This window comes from Pristiophorus japonicus, chromosome 14 (assembly GCF_044704955.1).
Source record: "Pristiophorus japonicus isolate sPriJap1 chromosome 14, sPriJap1.hap1, whole genome shotgun sequence".
Lineage (NCBI taxonomy): Eukaryota > Metazoa > Chordata > Chondrichthyes > Pristiophoridae > Pristiophorus > Pristiophorus japonicus.
Genome location: NC_091990.1, coordinates 169,706,507 through 169,722,211, shown reverse-complemented (window position 1 = coordinate 169,722,211; position 15,705 = coordinate 169,706,507). Strand labels below are relative to the sequence as shown.

General features: G+C 46.8%; 1 protein-coding gene across 1 annotated transcript in view; it reads left to right on the top strand.

Annotated features, from left to right (window-relative positions):
* The window catches only part of LOC139279656 (synaptotagmin-7-like), a 287,107-nt gene that overhangs the window by 225,826 nt on the left and 45,576 nt on the right, over window positions 1-15,705 (top strand). The window lies entirely within an intron of this gene.

The window sequence follows — 15,705 nt, the reverse complement described above, 5'->3', positions numbered from 1 at the left end:
ACTGTAAACTCCGAACAGGTACAAACCTGGCTGTTCTTTATTAGGACCCAAAGTGACTACATTACAAGAGGGCTGGCCTTTTATATCTGGGCCGCACACACGTGCGCACAGCCCGGTGACTTCTGACAATGGCGCCATCTGGTGGCTAGTAACCCCAAGCATACATACATGACAATATCCCCCTTTAAGATTTTAGTAACGGTCTTTTTACAAATTAAGACTCGAGTTGAATGTCTCAGTTCAACTCCAGCCTTGGGCGAGCGTTCTGGAAAGTGTGAGGTCATCCACCTTGGGGAAAAAAAACAGTAAATGGGAATATTATGTGAATGGGGAGAAATTACAACATGCTGCGGTGCAGAGGGACCTGGGGGTCCTTGTGCATGAATCCCAAAAAGTTAGTTTGCAGGTGCAGCAGGTAATCAGGAAGGCGAATGGAATGTTGGCCTTCATTGCGAGAGGGATGGAGTACAAAAGCAGGGAGGTCCTTCTGCAACTGTACAGGGTATTGGTGAGGCCGCATCTGGAGTACTGCGTGCAGTTTTGGTCACCTTACTTAAGGAAGGATATACTAGCTTTGGAAGGGGTACAGAGACGATTCACTCGGCTGATTCCGGAGATGAGAGGGTGATAGATTGAGTAGACTGGGTCTTTACTCGTTGGAGTTCAGAAGGATGAGGAGTGATCTTATAGAAACATTTAAAATAATGAAGGGGATAGACAGGATAGAGGCATAGAGGTTGTTTCCACTGGTCAGGGAGACTAGAACTAGGGGACAGAGTCTCAAAATACGGGGGAGCCAATTTAAAACCGAGTTTAGAAGGAATTTCTTCTCCCAGAGGGTTGTGAATCTGTATAATTATCTGCCCAAGGAAGCAGTTGAGGCTAGCTCATTGAATATATTCAAATCACAGATAGATTTTTAACCAATAAGGGAATTAAGAGTTATGGGGAGCGGGCGGGTAAGTGGAGCTGAGTCCACGGCTAGATCAGCCATGATCATGTTGGGTGGCAGAGCAGGCTCGAGGGGCTAGATGGCCTACTCCTGTTCCTAGTTCTTATGTTCTTATGTTCTTATTAATGTTGGGGAAGTCCAGAACCAGGGGTCAGAGTCTAAGGATAAGGGGTAAGCCATTTAGGACCGAGATGAAGAGAAACTTCTTCACCCAGAGAGTGGTGAACCTGTGGAATTCTCTACCACAGAAAGTTGTTGAGGCCAATTCACTAAATATATTCAAAAAGGAGTTTGATGTAGTCCTTACTATTTGGGGGATCAAGGGGTATGGCGAGAAAGCAGGAATGGGGTACTGAAGTTGCATGTTCAGCCATGAACTCATTGAATGGCGGTGCAGGCTCGAAGGGCCGAATGGCCTACTCCTGCACCTATTTTCTATGTTTCTATGAGTCTATTATGACTGGGGGCTGGGTAGCCAATCTGATGGGAGTGGCAATGACCATGTCAGGGATTGAAAGTCCAAATTCATTGATGACAGCGGATTCTTCTGATGATTGAGGGTAGGTTGGTTGATCACTAATTGTGTCTTCCTCAGACTGTTTCAGTTCATCCGTGTGCTGCAGCTTTATCTGATCGACATGTTTCCTGCATGTTTGCCATTCTTGAGCTTGACGATAAACACTCTGTTACCCTCCTTGGCCGTAACACTACCGGCGATTCATTTGGGATCTTGACCATAATTCAGTACATGCACAGGATCATTGATAGAAATGTTGCATGACCCAGTAGCACGATCATGATACCCTTGCTGATTTTGACGTCTGTATTCGACACGATTATTCAAGTCAGGGTGGACAAGAGAGAGCCTGGTCTTGAGACCTCTCTTCATCAATAGATCAGCAGGTGAGACCCCGGTAAGCATATGGGGTCTTGTCCTGTAACTAAGCAATATGCGTGACAAGCGAGTCTGCAGTGAACCTTGAGTTACACGTTTCATACTCTGCTTAATGGTTTGAACTGGACGCTCTGCTTGTCCATTGAATGCGGGTTTGAATGGTGCTGACCTCACATGTTTGATACTATTGAGTTTCATGAACTCTTGAAACTCCATACTGGTGAAGCAAGATCCGTTGTCGCTTACAACAATGTCAGGCAGACCATGCGTAGCAAACATGACACGAAGGATCTCAATAGTAGCTGTGGCTGTGCTGGATGACATGATTGTGTACTATCCACTTGGAATAAGTATCCACCACAACTAAGAACATCTTTCCCAGGAAGGGACCTGCAAAGTCGATGTGGATCCTGGACCATGGTTTAGATGACCACGACCACAGACTCAGCGGCGATTCCGCTGGTGCTTTACTAAGCTGCATGCAAGTGTTGCACTGATGCACACATGATTCCAGATCAGAATCAACTCCAGGTCACCATACATGAGACCTGGCAATGGCTTTCATCATGACAATACCAGGATGCATGCTATGTAGATCATGCACAAATTTCTCTCTACCTTTCTTGGGCATAACACGATTACCCCACAGTATACAATCTAATTGAATGGATAGTTTGTCTTTGCGACGGATGTAAGGTTTGGTCTCCTCACACATTTGCTTGGGTATGGCAGACCAATCACCACTAAGGATATAGCGTTTCACAACCGATAATATCGGGTCCTGGCTGATCCGGGTCTTAACTTGTTGGGCCGTGACAGGGGTTCCTTCACTTTCAAAAGCATCCATGACTAACAGTAGGTCTGCCGGTTGTGGCATTTCCACCTCCATGTGGGTAACGGCAGACGGCTCAATGCATCGGCACAATTCTCAGTGCCAGGTCTATGGCGAATGACATAATTATAGGCAGATAATGTCAGCGCCCACCTCTGGATGCGGGACGATGCATTGGTATTGATACCTTTGTTTTCCGAAAACAATGAAATGAGTAGCTTGTGATCTGCTTCCAGTTCAAACCGAAGACCAAACAGGTAGGGATGCATCTTTTTAACCCCATACACACAGGCTAATGCTTCTTTTGCTGTAGGCTCTTTCTGCCTTTGACAAACTTTTTGAAGCATATGCAACAGGTTGTAATTTGCCCGACTCATTAGCTTGTTGGAGCACGCAACCAACTCCATATGACATGTGCAGGAAGTGTATCCTGCTGCAGCCCCTGACAGACTGCATTGCGGCACTGGAGCTGCGGGTGGATTCACTCTGGAGCATCCGCGATGCTGACGATATCGTGAATAGCAAGTTTAGTGAGTTTGTCACACCGCAAGTAAAGGTTACACAGACAGAATGGTTACACAGGAATGGGTGACCAGCAGGAAGAGCAGTGGAAGGAAGGTGGTGCAGGGGTCCGCTGCGGTCATCCCCCTCCAAAACAGATACACCGTTTTGGGTACTGTTGGGGGGGATGACTTATCAGGGGAGGGCAGCAGCAGCCAAGTTCATGGCACCGTGGGTGGCTCTGCTACACAGGAGGGCAGGAAAAAGAGTGGGAGAGCTATAGTGGTAGGGGATTCTATTGTAAGGGGAATAGATAGATGTTTCTGCGGCCGCAATCGAGACTCCAGGATGGTATGTTGCCTCCCTGGTGCAAGGGTCAAGGATGTCTCAGAGCGGCTGCAAGACATTTTGGAGGGGGAGGGTGAACAGCCAGTTGTTGTGGTGCATATAGGTACCAACGATATAGGTAAAAAATGGGAAGAGGTCCTACAAGCTGAATTTAGGGAACTGGGAGTTAAATTAAAAAGTCGGACCTCAAAGGAAGTAATCCCAGGATTGCTACCTGTGCCACGTGCTAGTCAGAGTAGGAAATGCAGGATAGCTAAGATGAATACGTGGCTTGAGGAGTGGTGCAGAAGGGAGGGATTCAAATTCCTGGGACATTGGAACCGGTTCTGGGGGGAGGTGGGACCAGTACAAACCGGGCGGTCTGCACCTAGGCAGGACCGGAACCAATGTCCGAGGGGGAGTGTTTGCTAGTGATGTTGGGGAGGGGTTAAACTAATATGGCAGGGGGATGGGAACCTATGCAGGGAGAGAGAGGGAAATAGAATGGGGGCAGAAGCAAAAGATAGAAAGAAGAAAAGTAAAAGTGGAGGGCAGAGAAACCTAAGTCAAAAAGCAAAAAGGGCCACATTACAGCAAAATTCTAAAGGGGCAAAGTGTGTTAAAAAGACAAGCCTGAAGGCTCTGTCCCTCAATGCGAGGAGTATTCGTAATAAGGTGGACGAATTAACTGTGCAGACAGCAATTAACGAATATATAATTGGCATCACGGAGACATGGCTCCAGGGTGACCAAGGCAGGGAACACAACATTCAGGAGTATTCAACATTCAGGAAGGATAGACAAAAAGGAAAAGGAGGTGGGGTAGCATTGCTGGTTAAAGAGGAAATTAACGCAATAGTAAGAAAGGACATTAGCTTGGATGATGTGGAATCTGTATGGGTGGAGCTGCGGAATACCAAAGGGCAGAAAACGCTAGTGGGAGTTGTGTATAGACCATCAAACAGTAGTAGTGAGGTTGGGGACAGCATCAAACAAGAAATTAAGGATGCGTGCAATAAAGGTACAGCAGTTATCATGGGTGACTTTAATCTACATATAGACTGAGCTAACCAAACTGATAGCAATACGGTGGAGGAGGATTTCCTGGAGTGTATTAGGGATGGTTTTCTAGACCAATATGTCGAGGAACCAACTAGAGGGCTGGCCATCCTAGACTGGGTGATGTATAATGAGAAAGGACTAATGAGCAATCTTGTTGTGCGAGGCCCCTTGTGGAAGAGTGACCATAATATGGTAGAATTCTTTATTAAGGTGGAGAGTGACTAGGGTCCTGAATTTAAGGAAAGGTAACTTCGATGGTCTGAGACGTGAATTGGCTAGAATAGACTGGTGAATTATACTTAAAGGGTTGATGGTGGATAGGCAATGGCAAACATTTAAGGATCACATGGATGAACTTCAGCAATTGTACATCCCTGTCTGGAGTAAAAATAAAATGGGGAAGGTGGCTCAACCGTGGCTAACAAGGGACATTAAGGATAGTGTTAAATCCAAAGAAGAGTCATATAAATTGGCCAGAAAAAGCAACAAACCTGAGGACTGGGAGAAATTTAGAATTCAGCAGAGGAGGACAAATGGTTTAATTAGGAGGGGAAAAATAGAATATGAGAGGAAGCTTGCTGGGAACATAAAAACTGACTGCAAAAGCTTCTATAGCTATGTGAAGAGAAAAAGATTAGTGAAGACAACTGTAGGTCCCTTGCAGTCAGAATTTATAATGGGTAACAAAGAAATGGCAGACCAGTTGAACAAATACTTTGGTTCTGTCTTCACGAAGGAAGACACAAATAACCTTCCGGAAATACTAGGGGACCGAGGGTCTAGTGAGCAGGAGGAACTGAAGGAAATCCTTATTCGGCAGGAAATTGTGTTGGGGAAATTGATGGGATCGAAGGCCGATAAATCCCCAGGGCCTGATAGTCTGCATCCCAGAGTACTCAAGGAAGTGGCCCTCGAAATAGTGGATGCATTGGTGATCATTTTCCAACAGTCTATCGACTCTGGATCAGTTCCTATGGACTGGAGGGTAGCTAATGTAACACTACTTTTTTAAAAAGGAGGGAGAGAGAGAAAACGGGTAATTATAGACTGGTTAGCCTGACATCAGTAGTGGGGAAAATGTTGGAATCAATTATTAAAGATGAAATAGCAGCGCATTTGGAAAGCAGTGTCAGGATCGTTCCAAGTCAGCATGGATTTATGAAAGGGAAATCATGCTTGACAAATCGTCTAGAATTTTTTGACGATGTAACTATTAGAGTGGACAAGGGAGAACCAGTGGATGTGGTGTATTTGGACTTTCAAAAGGCTTTTGACAAGGTCCCACACAATAGATTGGTGTGCAAAATAAAAGCACATGGTATTGGGGGTAACGTACTGACATGGATAGAGAACTGGTTGATAGACAGGAAGCAGAGAGTCTGGATAAACGGGTCCTTTTCAGAATGGCGCAGGTGAGGTGAGGTGCCGCAGGGCTCAGTGCTGAGACCCCAGCTATTTACAATATATTATCTGAATGGCGACAGATTAGGAAAAGGGGAGGTGCAACGAGACCTGGGTGTCATGGTACATTAGTCATTGAAAGTTGGCATGCAGGTGCAGCAGGTGGCGAAGAAGGCAAATGGTATGTTGGCCTTCATAGCTAGGGAATTTGAGTATAGGAGCAGAGAGGTCTTACTGCGGTTGTACAAGGTCTTGGTGAGGCCTCATCTGAAATATTGTGTTCAGTTTTGGTCTCCTAATCTGAGGAAGGACGTTCTTGCTACTGAGGGAGTGCAGCGAAGGTTCACCAGACTGATTCCCAGGATGGTAGGACTGACATATGAGGAGAGACTGTGATGCTTCGTCATAGAAACATAACAGGCCAATACTAGAACGCTTACACAGATCATAATGTACCAGCAGCTTGTTAGAGCAAAGCAGATTAGTAGCTTTCTCAAAAGCTCTTTCTTGAGATGCACCCCAAACCCAGTTGTCGCCTTTTCTTAGCAACATGTGCAGTGGCTCTAATAAGGTGCTCAATCTAGGTAAGAAATTATCGAAGTAGTTGAGTCGATCAAGGAAGGAATGCAGCTCCATCACATTCTGAGGCTTGGGTACATTTTTGATGGGCTTGGTTTTTGAGTCCCTAGGCCTGATACCGTCAGCAGCAATTTTCCTCCCTTGGAATTTGACTTCCTGTGCCATGAAGATGCACTTCGAGCGTTTCAGTCTGAGTCCCACTTTGTCCCGACGTTGTAGAACCTCTTCCAGGTTGTTCAGATGTTCGACGGAGTCATGATCTGTGACCAGTATGTCATCTTGGAACACGATGGTTCTGGGGACGGGCTTCAGTCGACTCTCCATGTTGCTCTGAAATATGGCTGCAGCCGAGCGAATTCCAAAAGGGCACCTGTTGTAGATAAACAGTTGTTTACGAGTGTTGACGCACGTAAGTTTCTTTGATGTGTCGACCAGCTCCTGTGTCATGTAGGCCAATGTCAGATCCAGTTTAGTGAACGACTTCCCCCCGGCTAACGTTGCAAACAGGTCATCAGTCTTCGGTAATGGGTATTGATCCTGTTTCGAAACTCGGTTGATCGTAACCTTGTAGTCTCCACAAATCCTGACAGTGCCATCTCTTTTCAACACGGGAACAATGTGGCTGGCCCATTCGTTAAATTCGACCAGTGATATGATCCCTTCACGCTGGAGTCTGTCCAGTTCGATTTCGACCTTCTCCCTCATGTACGGAACTGCCGAGCTTTATGATGGACGGGTCTTGCATCCAAGTCCACGCGGATCTGCACCTTGGCTCTCGTGAAATTGCCAATGCCTGGTTCAAACAGCGAGGGGAACTTGCTCAGCACTTGAGCACGGGGTATCCTCCTCCGATGACAATGCTTTGATCTCGTTCCAGTTTCATTTGATTTTCTCTAACCAGTTCCTGCCAAACAGCGTTCGACCATTGGCTGGAACAATCCATAACGGTAAATCATGAACCACACCATCATACAACACCTTGATTACTGCACTGCCAATCATCGTTATGAGTTCTTTAGTGTACGTCCGCAACTTGGCATTGACTGGACTTAGCTTCAGCCTCACAGCCTTAGCATCCCACAGCCTGTCGAATGTCTTCTGGCTCATTATTGATTGACTCGCACCCGTGACCAATTCCATCGATACCGGCACACCATTATGTTTTCCATTAATCATTATCGGTTGGCTCTTTGTTAGGAACAAATATAGTCCATACACTTCCTCCTCTGGTATCTCGGATTGCATGTCCGGATCCGCGCTAGACTTGTCATCATCCTCCACGTGGTGTGTCGCAGCACGCTTGCTCAGTTGCAGACAGATGCGCTGGAAATGCCTCATTCTCGAACAGCCTTTACAAATATACTGTTTAAACTGACACTGATGATACCAATAATTTCCCCCGCAACGCCAACACGGTGATATCGGCAACATTCCCGTTGGCGGACTTTGAGCAGCCACAGGTTTCGAGTACGCAGTCGGGTAGGCCCAGCCATATGCAGCTCTGCCAAACGACAATACTTACAGTTTACAGTACTTGCCGAGTTCTGATTTTTCAATGATATCTGCTTTAAGCTTTTGTCCGTTGTCATGCATGATTGGGCAATCGTGATGGCCTTGCTCAAATCCAGCGTCTCTGCCATCAGTAGCCTACGCAGGATCACCTCATGGTTGATGCCACTCTCAAAGAAGTCCCGCAGCATGTCTGCCAACACAGTTTCGAACTTACACACGATCCAGCTAGACGTCGCAGGTCAGCAACGAATTCCGATACATCCTGGCCCTCAGAACGAACATGCGTATAGAATCGATATCTTGAGATGATGATGCCTTCATCTGGTTTGAGATGGTCACGTACCAATGTGCACAATGTTTCATAGTTCTTGTCCGTTGGACTTAAGGGCGAGAGGAGATTCTTTGAGTCCCTAAATTTTTGGACCGCAAACTGTGAGGAGGATCGCTCAGCGCCGAACTGCGACTGCCTCTTTCTCCATTTTGCTGGCCACGAAGTACTGGTTCAAGCGGGCTACAAAGTCTGCCCAATCTTCTCCCTCCACGAATTGCTCCAGAATTCCAATTGTGCTCATTTTTGCATGCGAAGTTGCTTGTTATCTCGTCGCCAAATGTTGTGTATGTAATAACTCAGTCGACTGAATACTGTAAACTCCGAACAGGTACAAACCTGGCTCTACTTTATTAGGACCCAAAGTGACTACATTACAAGAGGGCTGGCCTTTTATATCTGGGCCGCACACAGGTGCGCACAGCCCAATGACCTCCGACAGTGGCGCCACCTGGTGGCTAGTAAACCCAAAAATACATACATGACAGCCTTGTACTTGTCTTTCTGATGAAACAAGGTGTTGGTTCTGACAAGACCATGTTCTAAGCATTTCATCAGGAGGAGGATACAGTTGGAATTGGTTCCCTACCCCTTCCCTGCCAATCAACCCTCAAAGCACTGGAGAAGTACCACCAATGTTGCCTTCGCAAAATCCTGCAAATTAATTGGCAAGATAGGCGCACCAACATCAGCGTTCTCTCTCGGGCCAACATTCCCAGCAATCGAGGCATTGACCACGCTCAATCAGCTCCAATGTATGGGCCACATTGCATGCCCGATTCTAGACTCCCAAAACAAGCGCTCTACTCTGAGCTACGCCATGGCAGACGATTCCCAGGAGGGCAGAGAAAACACTTCAAGGACACCCTCAAAGCCTCCTTGAAAAAATGTAACATCCCCACAGACTCTTGGGAATCCCTGGCCCAAGACAACAACAACAAATTTTATTTATATAGCGCCTTTAACATAGTAAAACGTCCCAAGGTGCTTCACAGCAGTGTTACAAGACAAAACAGATAGATTTGACACCGAGCCACATAAGAAGAAATTACAGCAGATGACCAAAAGCTGGGTTAAAGAAATAGGCTTTAAGGAGCACCTTAAAGGAGGATAGAGAGGTAGAGAGGCGGAGAGGTTTAGGGAGGGAGTTCCAGAGTTTAGGGCCCAAATAGCTGAAGACAAGGCCACCGATGATTGAGCAATTATAATGAGAGATGTTCAAGAGGGCAGAATTTGAGGAGCGCAGACATCTTGAGGGGTTGTGAGGCTGAAATAGATTACAGAGATAGGGAGGGGCCAGGCCATGGAGAGATTTGAAAACAAGGATGAGAATTTTGAAATCGAGGCATTGTTTAACTGGGAGCCAATGTAGGTCAGCGAGCACAGGGGGTGGTGGGTGAGTGGAACTTGGTGCGAGTTAGGACACGGGCTGCCGAGTTTTGGATGACCTTAAGTTTGCCTAGTGTAGAATGTGCAAGGCCAGCCAGGAATGAGTTGAAGTAGTTATAATGAGGGATGTTCAAGAGGGCAGAATTTAAGGAGCGCAGACATCTTGTGGGGTTGTGAGGATGAAATAGATTAGAGATAGGGAGGGGCAGGGCCATGGAGAGATGAATGAGGGCTTCAGCAGCAGAAGAGCTGAGGCAGGGACGGGCACTGGAGGTGGAAGAAGGCGATTTTAGTTATGCTGCGAATATGTGGCTGGAAACTAATTTCAGGGAAAAATATGACACCTAGTTTGCGAACAGTCTGGTTCAGCCTCAAATAGATGTTCGGGAGAGGGATGGAGTCAGTGGTTAGGGAACGTAGTTTTTGGCCAGGACCAAAAACAGTGGCTTCGATCGTCCCAATATTTAATTGGAGAAAATTTCTGGTCATCCAGTATTGGATGTCAGGCAAGCAGTCTGACAATTTAGAGACTGTGGAGGGGTCGAGAGAAGTGGTGGAGAGGTAGAGCTGGGTGTCATCAGCGTACATGTAGAAACTGACGCTGTGTTTTCAGATGATATCACCAAGGGGCAGCATGTAGATGAGAAATAAGAGGGGAGCAAGGGTAGATCCTTGGGGGACACCAGAGGTAACGATGTGGGGGCGGGAAGAGAAGCCATTGCAGGTGATTCTCTGGCTACGATTAGATAGATAAGAATGGAACCAGGCGAGTGCAGTCCCACCCAGCTGGACGACGGTGGAGAGACGTTGGAGGAGGATGGAGTGATCAACCGTGTCAAAGGCTACAGACAGGTCAAAAAGGACGAGGAGGGATAGTTTACCTTTGTCACAGTCACAAAGAATGTAATTTGTGACTTTGATGAGAGCCGTTTGGTACTGTGGCAGGGGCGGAAACCAGAATGAAGGGATTCAAACATTGAATTCAGGGAAAGATGGTCACGGATTTGGGAGGCAACAACACGTTCAAATACTTTGGAGAGGAAAGAGAGGTTGGAGATGGGGAGATAGCTTGCGAGCAAAGTGGGGTCAAGGGTTAGCTTTTTTGAGCAGAGGGGTGATGACGGCAGATTTGAAGGAGAGAGGAACAGCACCTGAGGAGAGAGAACCGTTAATAATGTTGACTAACATGGGAGCCAGAAAAGGAAGTTGGGTGGTCAGCACTTTAGTGGAAATAGGGTCAAGGGAGCAGCAAGTGGGTCTCGTAGACAGGATGAGCTTGGAGAGGTCAAGACCGCTCAAAGTGGAGGAGAAGCATCTGAAAAGGCGGCGAACACTTTGAATCTCTTCGCCGGGAGCACGCGGAAGCCAAGCACCAACAACAGAAGGAGCGTACGACAAACCAAGCGCCCCACCCACCCGTCCCTCCATGCACCGTCTGCCCCACCTGTGACAGAGACTGTCGGTCCCGCATTGGTCTCATCAGTCACCTGAGAACTCATTTTAATGTGGAACACTCTACTCCGCTCTGTTCCGATTGAATCTGTTAGGAGCAGGCCTCCTTAAACCCCCACCCGATGACATCCTGAGTTCCGGGGGCCATTCATATGGTTCCTGGCAGAAATCCCTTGCCACCCGGCATTCTACTCCGATCCATCAGCCAGGTGCTACTTCTGCTGATTCCGGCCCGACACCTGACTAGGCCTATGCAGATGAGCCCCAGGAGTTGAAATCTCTCGGGCCTCATGCAGCCAAGGTCGGGGCAAGGGGCGATTTGCCGCCCACCTTGGCCCGTCCACAGACTACCGTCCTGTAGTTATAGAATCATAGATATTTCATCATTATCATAGGCAGTCCCTCAAAACGAGGATGACTTGCTTCCACGCCAAAAAAAGGATGAGTTCACAGGTGATTGAATGAAGGACCTAATATTCCAGATCCCAAACTACATGTTGAGGGGGTGGAAGATGCCTGTGTGTGGATTTTTTTAACGTGGGGTGACCGTTGCACACCAGCCACCACACGGGGTTGACAGAGCTAGGACTTGGTCCAGTGGCAAGGGTTATCCAAGACGACTGGAGACCAGCTCTGCTGCACGGACCTAGTGCGCACACATATCGCAGTGTGGGCTGGTCCGTGCTGCCCCTGGGCCTCTGGCCCCGAACTCACGCCTCTCCTGGGCCCCGATCACGTCCCTCCACAGTCTCTCACTGTACCTGCTCACGCTCCAATCACCGACCTGGACCTTGATGACGTCACTCTTCACTGCTGTCACCCTCCTGCACCAGCTTGGGCTGCTCCCTGGAGTAGTACGCCTCCACGCTGCTCCCGGACCGCTGCTCACCGCTCCTTTTATGGCCCCGACCTGCCGCTGGTGTTCTCTCACAGGCCAGGGCCTCCATAGATATTTATGGCACAGAACAAAGTCATTCGGCCCATCATGTCTGTGCCAGCCGAAAAAGGGCTATCCAGCCTAATTCCACTTTCCAGTTCTTGGTCTGTAGTCCTGCAGGTTACAGCACTTCAAGTGCACATCCAAGTACTTTTTAAATACGATGAAGGGTTCTGCCTCTACCACTCTTTTTGACGGTGAGTTACAGACTCCCACCACCCTCTGGGTGAAAAAACTTCTCCTCAAATTCCCTCTAATCCTTATACCAATTACTTTAAATCTATGCCTCCTGGTTATTGACCTCTCTGCTAAGGGAACTAGGTCCTTCCTATCCACTCTATGTTAGCCCCTCATCATGTTATATACTTCAAATTAGGTCTCCCCTCAGCCTCCTCTGTTCCAAAGAAAACAATCCCAGCCTATCCAATCTTTCTTTATAACTAAAATTCTCCAGTTCAGGCAACAGCCTCGAAAATCTCCTCTGTACCCTTAGTGCAATCGCATCTTTCCCGTAATGTGGACAACTGTAGGCAGTACTTTAGCTGTGGCCTAACTAATGTTTTATACAGTTCAAGCATAACCTCCCTATGCCTCAGCTAATAAAGGAAAGTATTCTTAACCACCTTATCTACCTGTCCTGTTACCTTCAGGGATCTGTGGACATGCACTTCAAGGTCCTCTACACTTCTCAGTAACCTATCATTTATTATGTATTCCCTTGTCTTGTTAGCCCTCCCCAATTGCATTACCTCACACTTCTCCGATTGAATTCCATTTGCCAATTTTCTGCCCACCTGACCAGTTCATTGATATCTTCCTGCAGTCTGCAGCTTTCTGCCTCACTAACAACCACACAGCTAATTTTTGGATCATCTGCAAACTTCTTAATCATGCCCCCTACATTGAAGTCTAAATCATTGATATGTACCACAATCAGCAAGGGAGCGAGTACTGAACCCTGCAGAACCCCCCTGGAAACAGCCTTCCAGTCACAAAGACACCAGTCAACCATTACCCTTTGCTTCCTGCCACTGAGCCAATTTTGGATCCAACTTGCCACTTTTCCTTGGATCCCATGGGCTTTTACTCACTGACCAGTGTGCCATGTGCGACCTTGTCAAAAGCCAAGGCTTCAGTGTCTGTTTGTGATCTGAACCTTGTTGCTGTCATTACTTCAGAGAGAGACAACAGTTGTTATAATATATGCAGGATATTGAACATCTAGCTTTTAAGATAAATTATGTTGACAATTTAATGCTGCAGTTGTCCATTATAACCCTGTGAGATTCTGGGCCAAACAGGATAGCAGGTTGTTTTTGTGGTGGTAAATTACAAAGAAATTGGATGGCCATCAAAAATGTTAGACCGAGGCCTCTGGAACTGGATTCCCACTCCAATTCTGGATTCCCACTCCGGTTCTGGATTCCCACTCCGGTTCTGGATTCCCACTCTGGTTCTGGATTCCTACTCCGGTTCCGGATTCCCACTCCGGTTCCAGTCTCCAATTTCAGGAATCCAGTACTGGATTTCACAAGTCAAAGTGATGTTGTTTTATCTCCAGGTGACTTTGCAAATACAGGCAACTCTCGATTATCTGGGTCCCGCGGGGATTGGGCTATTCCGGGTAAACGATTTTTCCGTTAGGGTGAGTCTACATTTTAAAGTTAAAACTTTAATGAATAAATACAATCGTTAGGGCGAGTTTACATTTATAAGTTAAAACTTTAATGAATCAATACAATCAGCTACAAACTGTGCCTGGAACCCGGTGCCGGCCCTGTTCCTGTTCTCAACGTCAGCGGTGGCCGCGAGAGACAGCAGCTGCGGCAGCGCGCACACACAACACACACACCAGCAAAGCAAGGGCAGAGGAGGGTGATTCTTACAGTGTGTGTGAGAGAGAGAGAGAGAATGTGTGAGAGTGAGAGAGAATGTGCAAGTGTGTGAGAGTGAGAGAGAATGTGTGAGAGTGAGAGAGAATGTGCAAGTGTGAGAGAGAGAGAGAATGTGAGAGAGAGAGAGAGAGAGAGAGAATGTACGTGTGTGAGAGAGAGAGAGAGAATGTGTGAGAGAGAGAGAGAGAATGTGCGTGTGAGAGAGAGAGAATGTGAGAGAGAATGTGAGAGAGAGAATGTGCGTGTGAGAGAGAGAGAATGTGCAAGTGTGTGAGAGAGAGAGAGAATGTGAGAGAGAGAGAGAGAGAGAGAGAATGTACGTGTGTGAGAGAGAGAGAATGTGAGAGAGAATGTGCAAGTGTGTGAGAGAGAGCGTGTGAGAGAGAGAGAGAGAGAGAATGTACGTATGTGAGAGAGAGAGAGAGAATGTGCGTGTGTGAGAGAGAGAGAGAGAGAATATGCGTGTGTGTGAGAGAGAGAGAGAATGAGCAAATACAAATGAGCACAGTGTTTGGAAGGTGATTTTTCCAAATTATTTGGAGCTGTCTTTTCACTTGTTCGCAGCAGAATTTTAAATCTGGTTACAACGGTTTCCCTTGGATCTGTGTACGGATAATCGAGAGTTGCCTGTATTATGTGTTAGTGACATCTAATGGCAAAACATGAATACTGCACTGACATTTAGTAGCTGGAAATTATCAGGCACCTTTCAGCCCAGAAATGATAAGAACATAAGAAATAGGAACAGGAGTGGGACATAGGGCCCCTCGAGCCTGCTCCACCATTTAATACGATCATGGACTTAGGTCCACTTCCCCGACCGCTCCTCATAACCCCTTATGTCCTTATCGTTTAAGAAACTGGCTATTTCTGTCTTACATTTATTCAATGTCCCAGCTTCCACAGCTCTCTGAGGCAGCGAATTTCACAGATTTACTCACAACCCTCTGAGAGAAGAAATTCCTCCTCATCTCAGTTTTAAATGGGTGGCCCCTTATTCTAAGATCATGCCCTCTAGTTCTAGTCACCCCCATCACTGGAAACATCTTCTCTGCATCCACCTTGTCAAGCTCCCTCATAATCTTATACATTTCTGTGCAATATCATAATATAAACACATTTGTCATAATGGGGAAGTCCAGAACCAGGGGTCACAGTCTAAGGATAAGGGGTAAGCCATTTAGGACCGAGATGAGGAGAAACTTCTTCACCCAGAGAGTGGTGAACCTGTGGAAGTCTCTACCACAGAAAGTTGTTGAGGCCAATTCACTAAATATATTCAAAAAGGAGTTAGATGTAGTCCTTAGTACTAGGGGGATCAAGGGGTATGGCGAGAAAGCAGGAATGGGGTACTGAAGTTGCATGTTCAGCCATGAACTCATTGAATGGCGGTGCAGGCTCGAAGGGCCGAATGGCCTACTCCTGCACCTATTTTCTATGTTTCTATGTTTCGATAATAATCCCAAACAAATGTATTCAGCCATTGTACACTAATGTCACACACTGAATTCTCTAAGCTTTGATCTTTTCTAAATGGTATGTTAACTATTCATGGAAATTGGCTATGTTCTGGATGGAACATTGACTACCATGAGTTACAAAGATACTTGTTCAATTGACCATTTCCCTCCTCCCCCATGTTC